Source organism: Schistocerca americana, unplaced genomic scaffold (assembly GCF_021461395.2).
Source record: "Schistocerca americana isolate TAMUIC-IGC-003095 unplaced genomic scaffold, iqSchAmer2.1 HiC_scaffold_661, whole genome shotgun sequence".
Lineage (NCBI taxonomy): Eukaryota > Metazoa > Arthropoda > Insecta > Orthoptera > Acrididae > Schistocerca > Schistocerca americana.
Window position 1 is genome coordinate 65,001 of NW_025726414.1, and position 9,069 is coordinate 74,069.

The following is a 9,069-nucleotide window of genomic DNA, read 5'->3' on the forward strand; positions in this document are numbered from 1 at the left end:
CGCCGTGTCACTAATGTACAGAGATACAATAGTTTCGACTGGAACCGGATTAAACGTATACACGGCGCTGATTAGTAATAGATAGAGCCATCAGAATACAGATAATGTATAGACCTGTCCGTATACATGCTGAAAGACTCTGCTCACAATCACACGTCAGCCAGACACTCTTATCACGCACTACTCTCTGCCTGTAACAGGCACACAGACAATATGTAAGCACCAGCATGGAACAACACCCAGTGCATCCTCTCTGCCACATTAGACAATCCACACTATCATAACCAGACCGGGAGGTCCACTCGGAAAACAGAATATCCCACCCTTCCGACAACCACCATTGCTCAGCTAAGCCACCAACACCCACACATGTCCCAGACAGGGGTGCACCCACATCACAATACTGCTCCTGTCACACCACACAAACAATGGCAGGAATGAAAGACACAGGTCTGCCACAAGCATGGAATCAGAGCGCCGCCTGTTATGAGCCAAAGGTGCACCCTGACGTGGCAAATCAGATGATGCCGCAGTCATTTACTTACGATAATCACAATCAACAAACCGGGCCCCCCCCCCCCCCCCCAAGTGCCTTAACCTAACCCGTATTGTACCTTAACCTAACCCGTATTGTACCTTAACCTAACCCGTATTGTACCTTAACCTAACCCGTATTGTACCTTAACCTAACCCGTATTGTACCTTAACCTAACCCGTATTGTACCTTAACCTAACCCGTATTGTACCTTAACCTAACCCGTATTGTACCTTAACCTAACCCGTATTGTACCTTAACCTAACCCATATTGTACCTTAACCTAACCCATATTGTACCTTAACCTAACCCCATATTGTACCTTAACCTAACCCATATTGTACCTTAACCTAACCCATATTGTACCTTAACCTAACCCATATTGTACCTTAACCTAACCCATATTGTACCCTTAACCTAACCCATATTGTACCTTAACCTAACCCATGTTGCGCCTTAACCTAACCCATGTTGCGCCTTAACCTAACCCATGTTGCGCCTTAACCTAACCCATGTTGCGCCTTAACCTAACCCATGTTGCGCCTTAACCTAACCCATGTTGCGCCTTAACCTAACCCATGTTGCGCCTTAACCTAACCCATGTTGCGCCTTAACCTAACCCATGTTGCGCCTTAACCTAACCCATGTTGCGCCTTAACCTAACCCATGTTGCGCCTTAACCTAACCCATGTTGCGCCTTAACCTAACCCATGTTGCGCCTTAACCTAACCCATGTTGCGCCTTAACCTAACCCATGTTGCGCCTTAACCTAACCCATGTTGCGCCTTAACCTAACCCATGTTGCGCCTTAACCTAACCTATGTTGCGCCTTAACCTAACCTATGTTGCGCCTTAACCTAACCTATGTTGCGCCTTAACCTAACCTATGTTGCGCCTAACCTAACCTATGTTGCGCCTTAACCTAACCTATGTTGCGCCTTAACCTAACCTATGTTGCGCCGTAACCTAACCTATGTTGCGCCGTAACCTAACCTATGTTGCGCCTTAACCTAACCTATGTTGCGCCTTAACCTAACCTATGTTGCGCCTTAACCTAACCTATGTTGCGCCGTAACCTAACCTATGTTGCGCCTTAACCTAACCTATGTTGCGCCGTAACCTAACCTATGTTGCGCCGTAACCTAACCTATGTTGCGCCTTAACCTAACCTATGTTGCGCCTTAACCTAACCTATGTTGCGCCTTAACCTAACCTATGTTGCGCCTTAACCTAACCTATGTTGCGCCTTAACCTAACCTATGTTGCGCCGTAACCTAACCTATGTTGCGCCTTAACCTAACCTATGTTGCGCCTTAACCTAACCTATGTTGCGCCGTAACCTAACCTATGTTGCGCCTTAACCTAACCTATGTTGCGCCTTAACCTAACCTATGTTGCGCCTTAACCTAACCTATGTTGCGCCTTAACCTAACCTATGTTGCGCCTTAACCTAACCTATGTTGCGCCTTAACCCAACACACGTTGGGCCTTAACCCAACACACGTTGGGCCTTAACCCAACACACGTTGGGCCTTAACCCAACACACGTTGGGCCTTAACCCAACACACGTTGGGCCTTAACCCAACACACGTTGGGCCTTAACCCAACACACGTTGGGCCTTAACCCAACACACGTTGGGCCTTAACCCAACACACGTTGGGCCTTAACCCAACACACGTTGGGCCTTAACCCAACACACGTTGGGCCTTAACCCAACACACGTTGGGCCTTAACCCAACACACGTTGGGCCTTAACCCAACACACGTTGGGCCTTAACCCAACACACGTTGGGCCTTAACCCAACACACGTTGGGCCTTAACCCAACACACGTTGGGCCTTAACCCAACACACGTTGGGCCTTAACCCAACACACGTTGGGCCTTAACCCAACACACGTTGGGCCTTAACCCAACACACGTTGGGCCTTAACCCAACACACGTTGGGCCTTAACCCAACACACGTTGGGCCTTAACCCAACACACGTTGGGCCTTAACCCAACACACGTTGGGCCTTAACCCAACACACGTTGGGCCTTAACCCAACACACGTTGGGCCTTAACCCAACACACGTTGGGCCTTAACCCAACACACGTTGGGCCTTAACCCAACACACGTTGGGCCTTAACCCAACACACGTTGGGCCTTAACCCAACACACGTTGGGCCTTAACCTGCTCTGTAATTGTCATACGACGCGTTAAATTAGTGTAGGGGTGGGTTGCCTAACTGCAACCCCCGCAATATAGTTTGCTACTCGCACTGCCCGGGTCCCCAGAGTATCGCTTCATGTTAAACACCTTGCAGCTATACACTGTAATGCGGATGGCGGCAGGACGTACATGCTCAATGCCCTTCGCAGTTGTTCATTGGCATTCGCATGGCGAAGCACAGCCTACGTTGTGGTACGGCTTGTGGCAACTGTCCGCTGATGTTGTACGTCCAAATCACACACTGTACCGCACATTGGTCCTCATGTACTGAATGATACATCGTGGTACATGTGTGACCGTACCACGACTGCGCCAACAACGGCGAACCATACGGTCCAAATATTGTGCACTCAGCTACGTGTCGTCTCCCTATAAGAGCTGGATTGCAGTATGGTATGCCGTGGATGGCGATCAGCATGAGCCGTCTGTTGATGTAGTGGCGCGTGTTGTCAGACGTAGTCGTCTCTTCTCACACACCGTGGATAGCATGGTGCACTGCGTTCCACATCTGCGACATGCGACAGAGGCCGGTTGACAGTCGTTCGCGCAATGGACATCGCATACGTACGGGGGGCCACCTTCCCACGTGTTCGCGAAGCGTGCACATGTTGTTGCGTGTATGTGGGCAGACATAGTGTGTCGTGACACCTGACACAGGCATGCAACAATCGTTGAATTTGCAAATGGCGATGGGACGTCTACGTTTGCTGGTGACGTTACGCAAATGAAGAACTGGTAAACCGTTGTGGTGCGGTTGTTCTCGCTAGAGGTGAATCAGTGATGGCGACGATCGGTTGAGCTACCAACCGGTTGTTTCAGCGATACCCACCATGCCCCACGAACGTGAATGGCATGTGGGTGTGAAGCGATACGCGGCGGTGGCTGGGTGGGGACCGTCCCCGGCCGGTGAGGGGGGGGCCTTCCGGCGTGCTGGCCGCGCGGTGCGTGGGGCGCACGCGCTACAGCCGGCTGGTGGGGGCGGCCAGTGGCAGGCGCGCCGGCCGACGGAGGCGGCAGGCGGCGCAGCTGCGCGCCGGCGCACCCTGCACGCGGCGCCGTGCGGCCAAAGTAGGTCCTCGCGGGCCCGGTGCGAAGCGCGGTGGACATCTGCAGTGTGCTGGTCCGATTGAGGACTGTGTGCGCTGAGGATGCGCCGCCGCCCGGCGCTCGGCGCCGCGACGCCGTCTGCTGCTCGGTCGCCTCTGCGGTTCTCGCAGGTGGATTGTATCGCAGCTGTGCGGACGTGTTGGCGCGTGCGCTGTGCTGGGAGAGTTCGCTTCGGCACCCAAGTGGGGGCTTTTGTCCTTCTGTGGCGCTGGCGTTGGAGCTGCCGGCCACCGTAGGTGGCGCGTGTTGTCTCCCCGCCGGCAATGCCACGACAGCACGCTCCCGGGCCTCTGTCGGCAGCGGCAAGCTCAGTTGGGAGCACGGGTGGTCGCACCTAAAGCGTCTACTCGCCAAACTCCGGGCGATTGCGCCTCTCTCGAACCCGACCAAGTACTTAGGACGGCGCTGCGCGCCGCCGGGACCTGAGAGGGTTTCGAGGTGTATTGTGCAGGGGAGCTCAGCCTCCTCCCTGTTTGCAGAATAATTGAGCGGACGCTTGCGTGTTCGCGCGGGCCCCCGGGACACACTCCCGGGCGGCCGGCTGCTCAGCTCTAGTTGACGCAGCTCCCTGGTTGATCCTGCCAGTAGTCATATGCTTGTCTCAAAGATTAAGCCATGCATGTCTCAGTACAAGCCGCATTAAGGTGAAACCGCGAATGGCTCATTAAATCAGTTATGGTTCCTTAGATCGTACCCACGTTACTTGGATAACTGTGGTAATTCTAGAGCTAATACATGCAAACAGAGTCCCGACCAGAGATGGAAGGGACGCTTTTATTAGATCAAAACCAATCGGTCGGCTCGTCCGGTCCGTTTGCCTTGGTGACTCTGAATAACTTTGGGGCTGATCGCACGGTCCTCGTACCGGCGACGCATCTTTCAAATGTCTGCCTTATCAACTGTCGATGGTAGGTTCTGCGCCTACCATGGTTGTAACGGGTAACGGGGAATCAGGGTTCGATTCCGGAGAGGGAGCCTGAGAAACGGCTACCACATCCAAGGAAGGCAGCAGGCGCGCAAATTACCCACTCCCGGCACGGGGAGGTAGTGGACGAAAAATAACGATACGGGACTCATCCGAGGCCCCGTAATCGGAATGAGTACACTTTAAATCCTTTAACGAGTATCTATTGGAGGGCAAGTCTGGTGCCAGGCAGCCGCGGTAATTCCAGCTCCAATAGCGTATATTAAAGTTGTTGCGGTTAAAAAGCTCGTAGTTGGATTTGTGTCCCACGCTGTTGGTTCACCGCCCGTCGGTGTTTAACTGGCATGTATCGTGGGACGTCCTGCCGGTGGGGCGAGCTGAAGGCGTGCGACGCGCCTCGTGCGTGCTCGTGCGTCCCCGAGGCGGACCCCGTTGCAATCCTACCAGGGGTGCTCTTGAGTGAGTGTCTCGGTGGGCCGGCACGTTTACTTTGAACAAATTAGAGTGCTTAAAGCAGGCAAGCCCGCCTGAATACTGTGTGCATGGAATAATGGAATAGGACCTCGGTTCTATTTTGTTGGTTTTCGGAACCCGAGGTAATGATTAATAGGGACAGGCGGGGGCATTCGTATTGCGACGTTAGAGGTGAAATTCTTGGATCGTCGCAAGACGAACAGAAGCGAAAGCATTTGCCAAGTATGTTTTCATTAATCAAGAACGAAAGTTAGAGGTTCGAAGGCGATCAGATACCGCCCCTAGTTCTAACCATAAACGATGCCAGCCAGCGATCCGCCGCAGTTCCTCCGATGACTCGGCGGGCAGCCTCCGGGAAACCAAAGCTTTTGGGTTCCGGGGGAAGTATGGTTGCAAAGCTGAAACTTAAAGGAATTGACGGAAGGGGCACCACCAGGAGTGGAGCCTGCGGCTTAATTTGACTCAACACGGGAAACCTCACCAGGCCCGGACACCGGAAGGATTGACAGATTGATAGCTCTTTCTTGATTCGGTGGGTGGTGGTGCATGGCCGTTCTTAGTTGGTGGAGCGATTTGTCTGGTTAATTCCGATAACGAACGAGACTCTAGCCTGCTAACTAGTCGCGTGACATCCTTCGTGCTGTCAGCGATTACTTTTCTTCTTAGAGGGACAGGCGGCTTCTAGCCGCACGAGATTGAGCAATAACAGGTCTGTGATGCCCCTTAGATGTTCTGGGCCGCACGCGCGCTACACTGAAGGAATCAGCGTGTCTTCCTAGGCCGAAAGGTCGGGGTAACCCGCTGAACCTCCTTCGTGCTAGGGATTGGGGCTTGCAATTGTTCCCCATGAACGAGGAATTCCCCAGTAAGCGCGAGTCATAAGCTCGCGTTGATTACGTCCCTGCCCTTTGTACACACCGCCCGTCGCTACTACCGATTGAATGATTTAGTGAGGTCTTCGGACTGGTACGCGGCATTGACTCTGTCGTTGCCGATGCTACCGGAAAGATGACCAAACTTGATCATTTAGAGGAAGTAAAAGTCGTAACAAGGTTTCCGTAGGTGAACCTGCGGAAGGATCATTACCGACTAGACTGCATGTCTTTCGATGTGGCGTGTCGTGTCGCGCAACACGCTACCTGTACGGCTCGCAGTAGCCGTGCGCCGCGTGCGGAACCACGCGTGCTTCTCAAAACTAACGCCAATGTTGTGTGGTACGAGCGCTGAAGCGCTGGAGCGGCTGGCCTGCGGCACCTGGCGCCTGGCGCCGGTTTTGAATGACTTTCGCCCGACTGCCTGTCCGCTCCGGTGTGGAGGCCGTACGACGCCCATCGGCCGTGAGGCCGTTGGACACAGAACGCTTGAACAGGGGCCGCCACACGCCTACGTCCCGCCTATGCAACTGTCTTGAAAGAGACAGTGTAAACTAAGAAAAGATCACCCAGGACGGTGGATCACTCGGCTCGTGGGTCGATGAAGAACGCAGCAAATTGCGCGTCGACATGTGAACTGCAGGACACATGAACATCGACGTTTCGAACGCACATTGCGGTCCATGGATTCCGTTCCCGGGCCACGTCTGGGCTGAGGGTCGGCTACGTATACTGAAGCGCGCGGCGTTTGCCCCGCTTCGCAGACCTGGGAGCGTCGCGGCCGCCTGTGGGGGCCGGCCGCGCCTCCTTAAACGTGCGATGCGCGCCCGTCGCCTGGCGGTTCGCATACCGGTACTTACTCGGTAGCGTGCACAGCCGGCTGGCGGTGTGGCGTGCGACACCTCGTACAACGACCTCAGAGCAGGCGAGACTACCCGCTGAATTTAAGCATATTACTAAGCGGAGGAAAAGAAACTAACAAGGATTCCCCCAGTAGCGGCGAGCGAACAGGGAAGAGTCCAGCACCGAACCCCGCAGGCTGCCGCCTGTTCGTGGCATGTGGTGTTTGGGAGGGTCCACTACCCCCCGACGCCTCGCGCCGAGCCCAAGTCCAACTTGAATGAGGCCACGGCCCGTAGAGGGTGCCAGGCCCGTAGCGGCCGGTGCGAGCGTCGGCGGGACCTCTCCTTCGAGTCGGGTTGCTTGAGAGTGCAGCTCCAAGTGGGTGGTAAACTCCATCTGAGACTAAATATGACCACGAGACCGATAGCGAACAAGTACCGTGAGGGAAAGTTGAAAAGAACTTTGAAGAGAGAGTTCAAAAGTACGTGAAACCGTTCTGGGGTAAACGTGAGAAGTCCGAAAGGTCGAACGGGTGAGATTCACGCCCATCCGGGCCACTGGCCTCCGCCCTCGGGCAGATGGGGCCGGCCGCCCGCGCGGAGCAATCCGCGGCGGGGGTCGTGTCCGGTTGCCTTTCCACTCGCCGCGGGGTGGGGCCGTTCCGGTGTGCGGTGGGGCCGCACTTCTCCCCTAGTAGGACGTCGCGACCCCGCTGGGTGCCGGCCTACGGCCCGGGTGCGCAGCCTGTCCTTCCGCGGGCCTCGGTTCGCGTCTGTTGGGCAGAGCCCCGGTGTCCTGGCTGGCTGCCCGGCGGTATATCTGGAGGAGTCGATTCGCCCCTTTGGGCGCTCGGGCTCCCGGCAAGCGCGCGCGGTTCTTCCCGGATGACGGGACCTACCTGGCCCGGCCCCGGACCCGCGCCGCTGTTGGCTCGGGATGCTCTCGGGCGGAATAATCGCTCCCGTCAGCGGCGCTTCAGCTTTGGACAATTTCACGACCCGTCTTGAAACACGGACCAAGGAGTCTAACATGTGCGCGAGTCATTGGGCTGTACGAAACCTAAAGGCGTAATGAAAGTGAAGGTCTCGCCTTGCGCGGGCCGAGGGAGGATGGGGCTTCCCCGCCCTTCACGGGGCGGCGGCCTCCGCACTCCCGGGGCGTCTCGTCCTCATTGCGAGGTGAGGCGCACCTAGAGCGTACACGTTTGGGACCCGAAAGATGGTGAACTATGCCTGGCCAGGACGAAGTCAGGGGAAACCCTGATGGAGGTCCGTAGCGATTCTGACGTGCAAATCGATCGTCGGAGCTGGGTATAGGGGCGAAAGACTAATCGAACCATCTAGTAGCTGGTTCCCTCCGAAGTTTCCCTCAGGATAGCTGGTGCTCGTACGAGTCTCATCCGGTAAAGCGAATGATTAGAGGCCTTGGGGCCGAAACGACCTCAACCTATTCTCAAACTTTAAATGGGTGAGATCTCCGGCTTGCTTGATATGCTGAAGCCGCGAGCAAACGACTCGGATCGGAGTGCCAAGTGGGCCACTTTTGGTAAGCAGAACTGGCGCTGTGGGATGAACCAAACGCCGAGTTAAGGCGCCCGAATCGACGCTCATGGAAACCATGAAAGGCGTTGGTTGCTTAAGACAGCAGGACGGTGGCCATGGAAGTCGGAATCCGCTAAGGAGTGTGTAACAACTCACCTGCCGAAGCAACTAGCCCTGAAAATGGATGGCGCTGAAGCGTCGTGCCTATACTCGGCCGTCAGTCTGGCAGTCATGGCCGGTCCTTGCGGCCGGCCGCGAAGCCCTGACGAGTAGGAGGGTCGCGGCGGGTGGGCGCAGAAGGGTCTGGGCGTGAGCCTGCCTGGAGCCGCCGTCGGTGCAGATCTTGGTGGTAGTAGCAAATACTCCAGCGAGGCCCTGGAGGGCTGACGCGGAGAAGGGTTTCGTGTGAACAGCCGTTTGCACACGAGTCAGTCGATCCTAAGCCCTAGGAGAAATCCGATGTTGATGGGGGGCCGTCATAGCATGATGCACTTTGTGCTGGGCCCCCGTTGGGGCGAAAGGGAATCCGGTTCCTATTCCGGAACCCGGCAGCGGAA

General features: G+C 55.5%; 2 non-coding genes across 2 annotated transcripts; both read left to right on the plus strand.

The window, feature by feature from the left end:
- Positions 1 to 4,422: 4,422 nt before the first annotated feature.
- Positions 4,423 to 6,341, plus strand: LOC124588881. Its single transcript, XR_006975813.1, has one exon. It is a non-coding gene; the product is annotated as a small subunit ribosomal RNA (ribosomal RNA).
- Positions 6,342 to 6,694: 353 nt separating this feature from the next.
- On the plus strand, positions 6,695 to 6,850 carry LOC124588874. Its single transcript, XR_006975807.1, has one exon. It is a non-coding gene; the product is annotated as a 5.8S ribosomal RNA (ribosomal RNA).
- The last annotated feature ends 2,219 nt before the right edge of the window (positions 6,851 to 9,069 follow it).